Source organism: Littorina saxatilis, linkage group LG10 (genome assembly GCF_037325665.1).
Source record: "Littorina saxatilis isolate snail1 linkage group LG10, US_GU_Lsax_2.0, whole genome shotgun sequence".
Taxonomy (NCBI): Eukaryota; Metazoa; Mollusca; class Gastropoda; order Littorinimorpha; family Littorinidae; genus Littorina; species Littorina saxatilis.
The window spans coordinates 44,596,485-44,605,375 of record NC_090254.1 but is presented as its reverse complement, the minus strand read 5'-3'; the positions used below and the strand labels follow the sequence as shown (position 1 = coordinate 44,605,375).

The window sequence follows — 8,891 nt, the reverse complement described above, 5'->3', positions numbered from 1 at the left end:
ACTTACTCGCTCCATCCGTCGGTTGTCCTCGAGTTGACGTCAGCAGCTCTGATTGTCACTGCCAAGACTCTGACTGGCTACACAACTGTTGAACTATCACCGCCACCACGTGGCACTGGGACCAGCACTCAGATTGAGATCCCGAGGCGACATTCGTCTCGGATAACATATCATCAATGTGCTGTCCAACATTCGCAAGAATGTCTCTTCTTTCGATATTAACTTGAACTAAGAAAACAAATAAAATTCGCTCACGCGGGAAAGTAGCAGCCATATTCAAAACTCAATCTTGTTTACCGTAAGGAAAGCTATTTGAGTATTTCAAGTATATATATGATGGCGTATTTTTAAAATGTAAAACTCATGGTTTGAGCTCATGCTGTATTTGATTGCAAATATACAAACAAAACTTACAATTAATTATCCTACTCCTATGTGAAAAAGTCAACAAATATGAATAATTTAGTTTCGCATTTGCAGGGTCATGTCACGCCGTTGATGCGGCCCGACGTTTGAACAGGGGACGTAACAAATGTTAAAATAATGATAATAAATTTGTTATCTCCCGTAACTCTGCATATTTTTATCGACAGCAACATTGCGTCGGGCCGATGTCGGGGTTTATTACGTACATTTGCCGAGTTTTACACACAGTCAAAACGATATCCGCGCGACAACGGACGACGATACACGACATATGACGACGTCACCCGACTGAAATCGTCAGTCGGTCGACGAAAGCTTGCTAGCTGGGGCAGGCAGACGAAAGAAGACCACAGCAAGAGAAGATCGTTTCATCACAAGACAGGCCCAGACAGTGCGAACTTCCACTGCAAACCGTATCAGAAGGCAATTACGGGCTGCTACCAACACCAACGTCAGCACACAGGCTGTTCGCAACCGCCTGCATGCTGCCCAGTACCACGCCCGTCGTCCATCCAAGCGCCCCAAGCTGACCCTCGTTCACAAGAGAGCTCGCAGAGTTTGGTCCAGGCGTCACATTGGCTGGACACGTCAGCAGTGGGCTGTTGTCCTCTTCACTGATGAGTCAAGGTACAGCCTGGAGCACAACGACGGCCGTGTGCGCGTGTGGAGGCGACAGGGGGAGCGCTACAACGATGACTGCATTCAGCAGGTGACTGCCCATGGTGGGGGTTCCATCATGGTATGGGGTGGGATCTCTGCCCATCACAGAACCCCCCTCTACTTCATCCAAGGCAGACTGAACGCCCAGCGCTACAGGGACGAGATCCTTCGCCGTTTTGCTGTACCCACATTACAGCAGATTGGAGCCCACTCCGTTTACATGGATGACAACGCCACGCCGCACCGTGCTCGGCTGGTAAACGCCTTTCTCCAGCAAGCAGGGGTTGTCAGGATGGACTGGCCATCCTGTAGTCCGGATCTGAACCCTATTGAGAACTTTTGGGATGCACTGGAGCGCCGAGTGCACGACAACCACCCTCCACCACAAAACCTGCAACAGCTCTGGGGATTCCTTCAAGCACAGTGGCAGGCTGCACCCCAGGCTAACCTGAGGAGGCTTGTCGAGTCCATGAGACATCGCTGCACTGAGTGCCTAGCAAATCGTGGAGCCAGCACTCATTATTGACTTTGTTTTCGTGATTTTCACACAGTCGAATGAACTTTGAAAATGTGGTGACTTTTGAAAATGATCCCTGCTGTGTTTAAAAATTTGCCAAAAATGGATTTGTCCATTCATCGCTTTGATTGTTTTGTATTCAAACTGTCGAATAATGAAATTAAATATGTGCGAACGATCATCATTGTGTCTTGACTGGTTTTGGTGCATTGCGTAATATAAAAAGTGTTCCTTGACTTTTTGTTCCAGCGTCGCGGACGACGCTGGTATCTGTGGTTGGGAAGAACGTGCCTGTGGAGAATTAGTCTCCAAGCCAAAGCGCGCTGACTCTCCAAGCCAAAACAATTTCAAAGCTGAAAAAAATGTACAATTTACGCGAAACGATTAAACACAGCTTTCGGGTGTTTTTTTTAATCTAAGATGTACATAAATATACCACTCCGACCATAAGGAAAAGAAAAAAAGACACACAAAAAAAAAAGACCGAGAGGAGCCGAGTCAATCCGAGACCAACCGAGAGGACGTGTTTCGCGCCGTTTCGACGTCGTTTGTTCAGATGCGGCCGGTTGGATCAGTTGCGGTCATACAGGGGCGCCTTGCACAAGAAAAGATCTTCAACAATCCCGATCATCATCATGGTACAATAATGTTTTGTGCGCCCCCATGTATGTGTTCTGTGCTAATAATGCACGGTTGTGAAATGTCCGTACACATTTTGTGGCACTATGTAATTGTTAGTGCATCCTCCTGCGGATGCTTCGTGCTAAAAATGCACTTCCATTAAAATATTGTACGCTCATGTCAGTAATATATTTTCAATTGTTTCTCTGTCAATTTCAAGTGTTTGTTTCCAATTACTTCAGTATCTCCCTGTTGCAATTCCAGGTGATTCATTATGCATGTGCCAATTTGAGGTGTTTAATTCTGATTCCTGTATTTACAGTGTAAAATTAAAACTATTGTTTTCAAACATTCCTATGACACCTGGTAATGGTTCTGTGGTTTTGTTTTTAATTTGTATTTTGTTTTTCTGCAATAAATATTTGAAATGGATCTGAGGCCGACTTACTACTTTTAGCACTCTTTTTCACCACATTCCCACGTACAGATATTGCAATATCAACTCTTCCTTTCTACCTGTTTTAAACAAGCTCTATTTTTTAATTAAAAAGTTTTTACTAAATGTCTTAACATAGAGGGGGGAATCGAGACGAGGGTCTTGGTGTATGTGCGTGTGTGTGTGTGTGTGTGTGTGTGTGTGTGTGTGTGTGTGTGTGTGTGTGTGTGTGTGTGTGTGTGTGTGTGTGTGTGTGTGTGTGTCTGTCTGTGTGTGTGTGTGTGTAGAACGATTCAGACTAAACTACTGGACCGATCTTTATGAAATTTGACATGAGACTTCCTGGGAATGATATTCCAGGACGTTTTTTGTTTTTTTATAAACGTCTTTTATGACGTCATATCCGGCTTTTTTGTACAAGTTGAGGCTGCACTGTCACACCCTCATTTTTCAATCAAATTGATTGAAATTTTGGCCAAGCAATCTTTGACGAAGGCCGGACTTCCGTATTGCATTTCAGTTTGGTGGCTTAAAAATTAATTAATGACTTTGGTCATTAAAAATCTGAAAATTGTAAAAAAATAAATAAATTATAAAACGATCCAAATTTACGTTCATCTTATTCTTCATCCTTTTCTGATTCCAAAAACATATAAATATGTTATATTTGGATCAAAAACAAGCTCTGAAAATTAAAAATATAAAAATTATGATCAAAATTAAATTTCCGAAATCGTTTTAAAAACTATTTCATCTTATTCCTTGTCGGTTCCTGATTCCAAAAACATATAGATATGATATGTTTGGATTAAAAACACGCTCAGAAAGTTAAAACGAAGAGAGGTACAGTAAAGCGTGCTATGAAGCACAGCGCAACCGTTACCGCGCCAAACAGGCTCGTCACTTTCACTGCCTTTTGCACTAGCGGCGGACTACGTTCAGTTTCATTCTGTGAGTTCCACAGCTTGACTAAATGTAGTAATTTCGCCTTACGCGACTTGTTTTTTCTTGTGGCTGTTTGATCAATTCATAGCAAGCATTGACTGAAATAAACAATTTATATATCCAGCACAACATGCAATTCATTGACTTTTGACCCTAACCTTTTAACACTTCCCAAAATAAATCTTTGGTGGACATTGCATCGACGCTGTTCATTTTGAATGAACATTTTTCTTGTGAGTAGTTTACAATGGCTACCAGTGGGCCTGGAGCGGACAGCAGTACTCGGAGAGCAACACATAACAGCGCTATGCGGTCCAGAGAAATAAAGAGCGGAATACAAGTTTTTGAATAATATTTGCTTTCCTTGAATTATTGATGAATTTAAAAGCTTATCTATTCAGCCAACGCAGTGAGTTGCGAGGAAGATTTCTACGATCGTTAAACCTCACAACACAACAGCGATTACAAAAATAACATTCATAATATTAACATTTAAAAACTTATCTATTCAGACTAGATCTCTTACGCAGTGAGTTGTGAGAAAGACATTTCTACGATCGTTAAAACCTAACAACACTAGAGCGATTTACACAAAATATTATATGAATTTTAAAATTACTCTTTTTGGGTGTGTTCGAAAATTTAGTCCTAGATGATAATTAGTTATGTTTATTATATGATTGTGATAGCAAAAATGTGCATTGGTATTTATAGGTATGGTCCCCCTACCCCCCCCCCCCCCCCTACCCCCCCCCCCCCCCCCCAGGACATTTTGTGCATTTTTGAGAGGGAACAGCGTTATAGAAAAGTTGTTAAAAGTAGATCTGGGGCCAGTTTCATAAGATAGCAGTGAACCGACTGACAGTCGATCGACTCAGTCGATCGACTGTGGTTGATCGCCGGGTCACCGAAAAGCGCGTTTCATGAGCGAATCACCGTCACCCGCGGACAACCGCAGTCGACCGACTGTACAGTAATCCGAATGGCCAAGTCGAGGGCTAAATTTAGCAACATTACCATTTCCGTTTGCTCATTTGCACGTAGAAATGGCCGATTTCGAAGAAAAAACTAGTCTCGGCCCGCTGAAAATAACAATGACCGAGACTTTTAGTAATTCCTTCGCGTGACGTCAAACCCTCTTACGCCATAATGTGACGTCTTCAAGACATAACCCTGACTTGTCTCCTGGATTACTGCGTCATGATAGATACATTTCGAAGAACAATCACAAGGTTTGGCTCACAATAAAAAAAAGTGTGAGCATTCTGCCATTGACTGTGCGTATAATATACGTTATTTGCGTGTTTGACCTAAATATGACATTTTACACAGATCGAGACAGTCATTGTTCTCCGAGACCGCGATAGCGGTCGAGGTGAACAATGACTGTCGAGATCTGTGTAAAATGTCATATTTTGGTCAAAAACGCAAATAACATTTATGTATCGATCGAATTCCTTTCAGGTACTGACTTTGTTGTTGTTTTTGACGATTGAGCGAGCACACACGCATGCAATCAAACACACACACCAAGAACACCTGTTTACACCAAACACATACACTTCAATTTGCCACAAAAATAGTGCAACTTCAAAAGTTTATTTAACTCCTTCAATTAACATTAGAATATTTGATTGTCGCCACATTTTGTTCAGACCATAATCAAAGGAACGGAAAATTCATGAACATCAAATAAAACATCAATTACATTGCTACATCTCTTTGCACCGTCAGTGTCAGTAACTGTTGTACACACTTGTCGTCACCCTGTCTTGCGATCAAGACTGGACGAGTTCGATGAGTTAGCTTGTGGGGTTAACAGCAGAGACAATCAACACGTTTGGTCTTATTTTGTTATTGTGATGTTCAAGTTGTTTATGGTACAGTTGTGGAAAGTAGGCAGAACTTGTATTGTTGTGGATGGTGGCATGTTAGGTTTATTTTCTGCACTGAGGAAGAAATTCATATCTTCAAAGGACAAGTCGAAACTACTTGCCCCGCGCATATCGACTCGGCCGGTGGCTGTGTGTGCGACAGAGCTGAGTGAACTTCGCGAGGGGTTTGAATTTGGCCGCGGCAAAACTTGGAGTTGTGTGTTGCCTGCAATATGCTGATGGGAGGGTGTCTCCCATGTTCATCTTTTGTTCAGCTGAAGTGTGTTGCTATTCGATCGGAGTTAAAAGTTGTCTTTTGTTTTCAATTTCTTCTCGAGATAGATCTGCAAATCGCTTCATTTTTACAGTTTGGCAGACGTGTGTTTTGATCTGTGGAATAATCCGCGTGTCCCAAATATGAAGTAAGTAGTTCCTTTGAAGTTTCGGTTAATCTGAAACGCCCAAATATAAAGTTTTGTAGGCCTCTGACGTCACATGGCTCAAAGAAGGGAAATCCAATGTTCAATCGATACATTTACATTTTCTTTCGGTTTACCGAAGTAAGCCGAACACAGTGTTGGGGGGAGAGCATCACCGTGTTCGGCCGACTTCCGGTGAGACGACCCGCAGTCGGCGGACTGAAAGTTTGTTCGTGAAACCCGATAACGTCGGATTACTGTGGTTCTCTCGGACAACTGCAGTTGGTCGACTGTGTAAAGTGTTTCTGGCTTATGAAACTGGCCCTTGGTGTAAGAATTGTTAATGATATATCTGTATTAAATGAAGAAATGTCAGTTAAAAAAAAAAGACCAATGAACAAGGATGCTCCCCGCCAACAACAACAAAAAGAGAAAAAAAGGCAAAAAAGTAAGGTTGAACCATCCTGCATGCAACTGAGGTAAAAAGAAAAACACACACAAACATTGACTTACTTGACTTATTCATGTAGACTCCCTGTGGAGCATAGGGCCGCAAGGCTGTTGTTGGTTTGTTTTGTTGCGGTTTCTGTAGCAAGTTGGTTTTTTGGCGGGGTGGAGTTGCTAACCCCACGCCCAACCCTCCTCCTTTATCCGGGCTTGGGACCGGCTGAAAGACCTTTAGGGTGCATTCAGGCGAAGTTACACAAACATTAGGTATAACCAACTGTTTTTTCAAGTTCTTCATGTATTGATTTTTTTTTAAATCAGCACTCTAAAACAAGCCTTGTGAAGTTGAAATTCATTCAAAGAAAGAGACACTATGGGTGTGTTTTTTTAAAGAACGTGCTGATGCGCGCGCCTACTGTGTTAGCGTCTGAATAATAAATAAGAGAAACGAAATCTGATTGAAACTCTTTTCTTTGTTCTGACCATTTTCAGTCGTGCTGCTAATTCAAACTGACACAGTCCTCAGCCAGTCGCGAGGATGTATGTGTCTGTTATGTCCAAGTCTAAAGCAACAACGACACAAACAGATTGAAACTCGTTCTTTAAAACAACGACGACTTTGCTCCTAACCCAAGACGATGACGCCAGCTACCACTATCGTGATTTGTGTTATGTGTGTGATGTTATTTAAATCAACACAAAGTTTTCTTCCGAGCGTGTTGGCAAAGAAAGCTGCACCAGCAAACTATGTTTTCTTAGACAATCTTCTCTTTGAGAGCGAGGCGGCGTCGGCAGTTGACTGTGCAAGCAGCTGTTGGAAGAGGGCGGACTGCGTGGCATTCACCGTCACCGCTACGTCATTCGGCAATAGGTGTCGGGGACATGCAGTTGTGATGACGTCAGAAAATAGAAAGATCTTGACGGCTACCACGTCATTATGGCACAGGAGTAAGTATAGTACTAAAGGGATGTTCATGAAAACTGACAGATAATCATTTGGGGGCTTATTTGCTTGTGCCTTTTTTTCTCTCTCAGACTTTTGATAACTTTTGATAACTATTTTATGACATCCTTTCTGTATTAAGGCGGTACAAAGACGACACACCGATCATTAACAAAATGTCAAGTGTGTTTGCATGTCCAGCAATTGTTCAAATATGTTTGTTGTCGCAGAGCCGTGTCAGGGTACAGTGTGTCAGCACCGCGGAACTGTCAACCGCCTCACCTGTAAGTGCAACTGTACTCCAGGCTTCAGTGGCGATCTGTGCGGTGAGTGTATTCAGTGCAATTGTACCCAGAACAGAAAAGAAGATTGATACTGTCTTGGTCTCCCATGACCCCATGGCTTTTATTGTGGTCTGTTTGGTAAGTGAACGCAGTGCATCTGTACCTACAGGTCTCACTGTGTGTTCGGCATCCAGAGTGCATCTGTCCCCGTAGGTCTAAATGTCGATCTGTGTGTTAAGCACCTAGAGTGCATATGTCCCCATAGGTCTAAATGTCGATCTGTGTGTTAAGCAACAAGCGTGCATCTGTTCTCATATGTCTAAATGTCAATCTCTGTGTTAAGCAACACGCGTGCATCTGTCCCCATATGTCTAAATGTCGATCTGTGCGTTAAGCAACAAGCGTGCATCTGTCCCCATAGGTCTTAATGTCGATCGGTGTGTTAAACAACAAGCGTGCATCTGTCCCCATAGGTCTAAATGTTGATCTCTGTGTTAAACAACAAGCGTACATCTGTCCCCATAGGTCTAAATGTCGATCTCTGTGTAAAGCAACCAGAGTGCATCTGTCCCCCAGGCTTTCATTGTGTTGATAATTATGATTGGAATGTTGCTTGAAACGATAATGATGATGATGATTGTGACGACGACGACGATGACAATGATGATGATGATGATGATGATGATGATGATGATGATGATGATGATGGTGATGGTGATGGTGATGTTACAGAGAAGTGCCCGACAAAGGACAACGGAGCTTGGTGTAGCTACTACTCATTCTACCCGGAAAAGGCTTGTCCGTCCTACAACTGGTACACAGTACAGTGCCCCATCCGTTGTGGCTTCTGTCCCAGTGAGTGACTCTTCATTGCTTAACACGTCACATGTAAAAGCTATAAAACAAAAATACGTCACATGTAACATCTATAAAAACAAAAACACGTCACATGTAACAGCTATAAAACAAAAACACGTCACATGTAACAGCTTTAAAAAACAACTCAACTCAACTCAACTCAAATTGTATTGGCTTCAATTTCCACATAGAAGAATTTGTCTTGCGCTTGGGATATACATTACATAACATACAGCAAGTTTCCATCTCCCGCGCCCCCCCCCCCTCCCACACATACATATCCTCGCACTCAACTCCATACAAATGAAATCATCAGTCCATTAACTAAAATGCGCAGTGACTAGTAGAGGGTACATGATACACAATACGTGCTCAACTAGGCCTGCTAACTAGTCGCGTAAGGCGAAAATACAATATTTAGTCAAGTAGCTGTCGAACTCACAGAACGAAACTGAACGCAA

The 8,891-nt window shown here is 42.5% G+C and overlaps 1 long non-coding RNA gene across 1 annotated transcript; it reads left to right on the top strand.

The window, feature by feature from the left end:
- The first annotated feature begins 6,605 nt into the window (after positions 1–6,605).
- LOC138978916 (uncharacterized) lies at positions 6,606–8,398 on the top strand. Its single transcript, XR_011459841.1, has 3 exons — positions 6,606–7,293; positions 7,519–7,614; positions 8,305–8,398. It is a non-coding gene; the product is annotated as an uncharacterized lncRNA (long non-coding RNA).
- Positions 8,399–8,891: the final 493 nt, after the last annotated feature.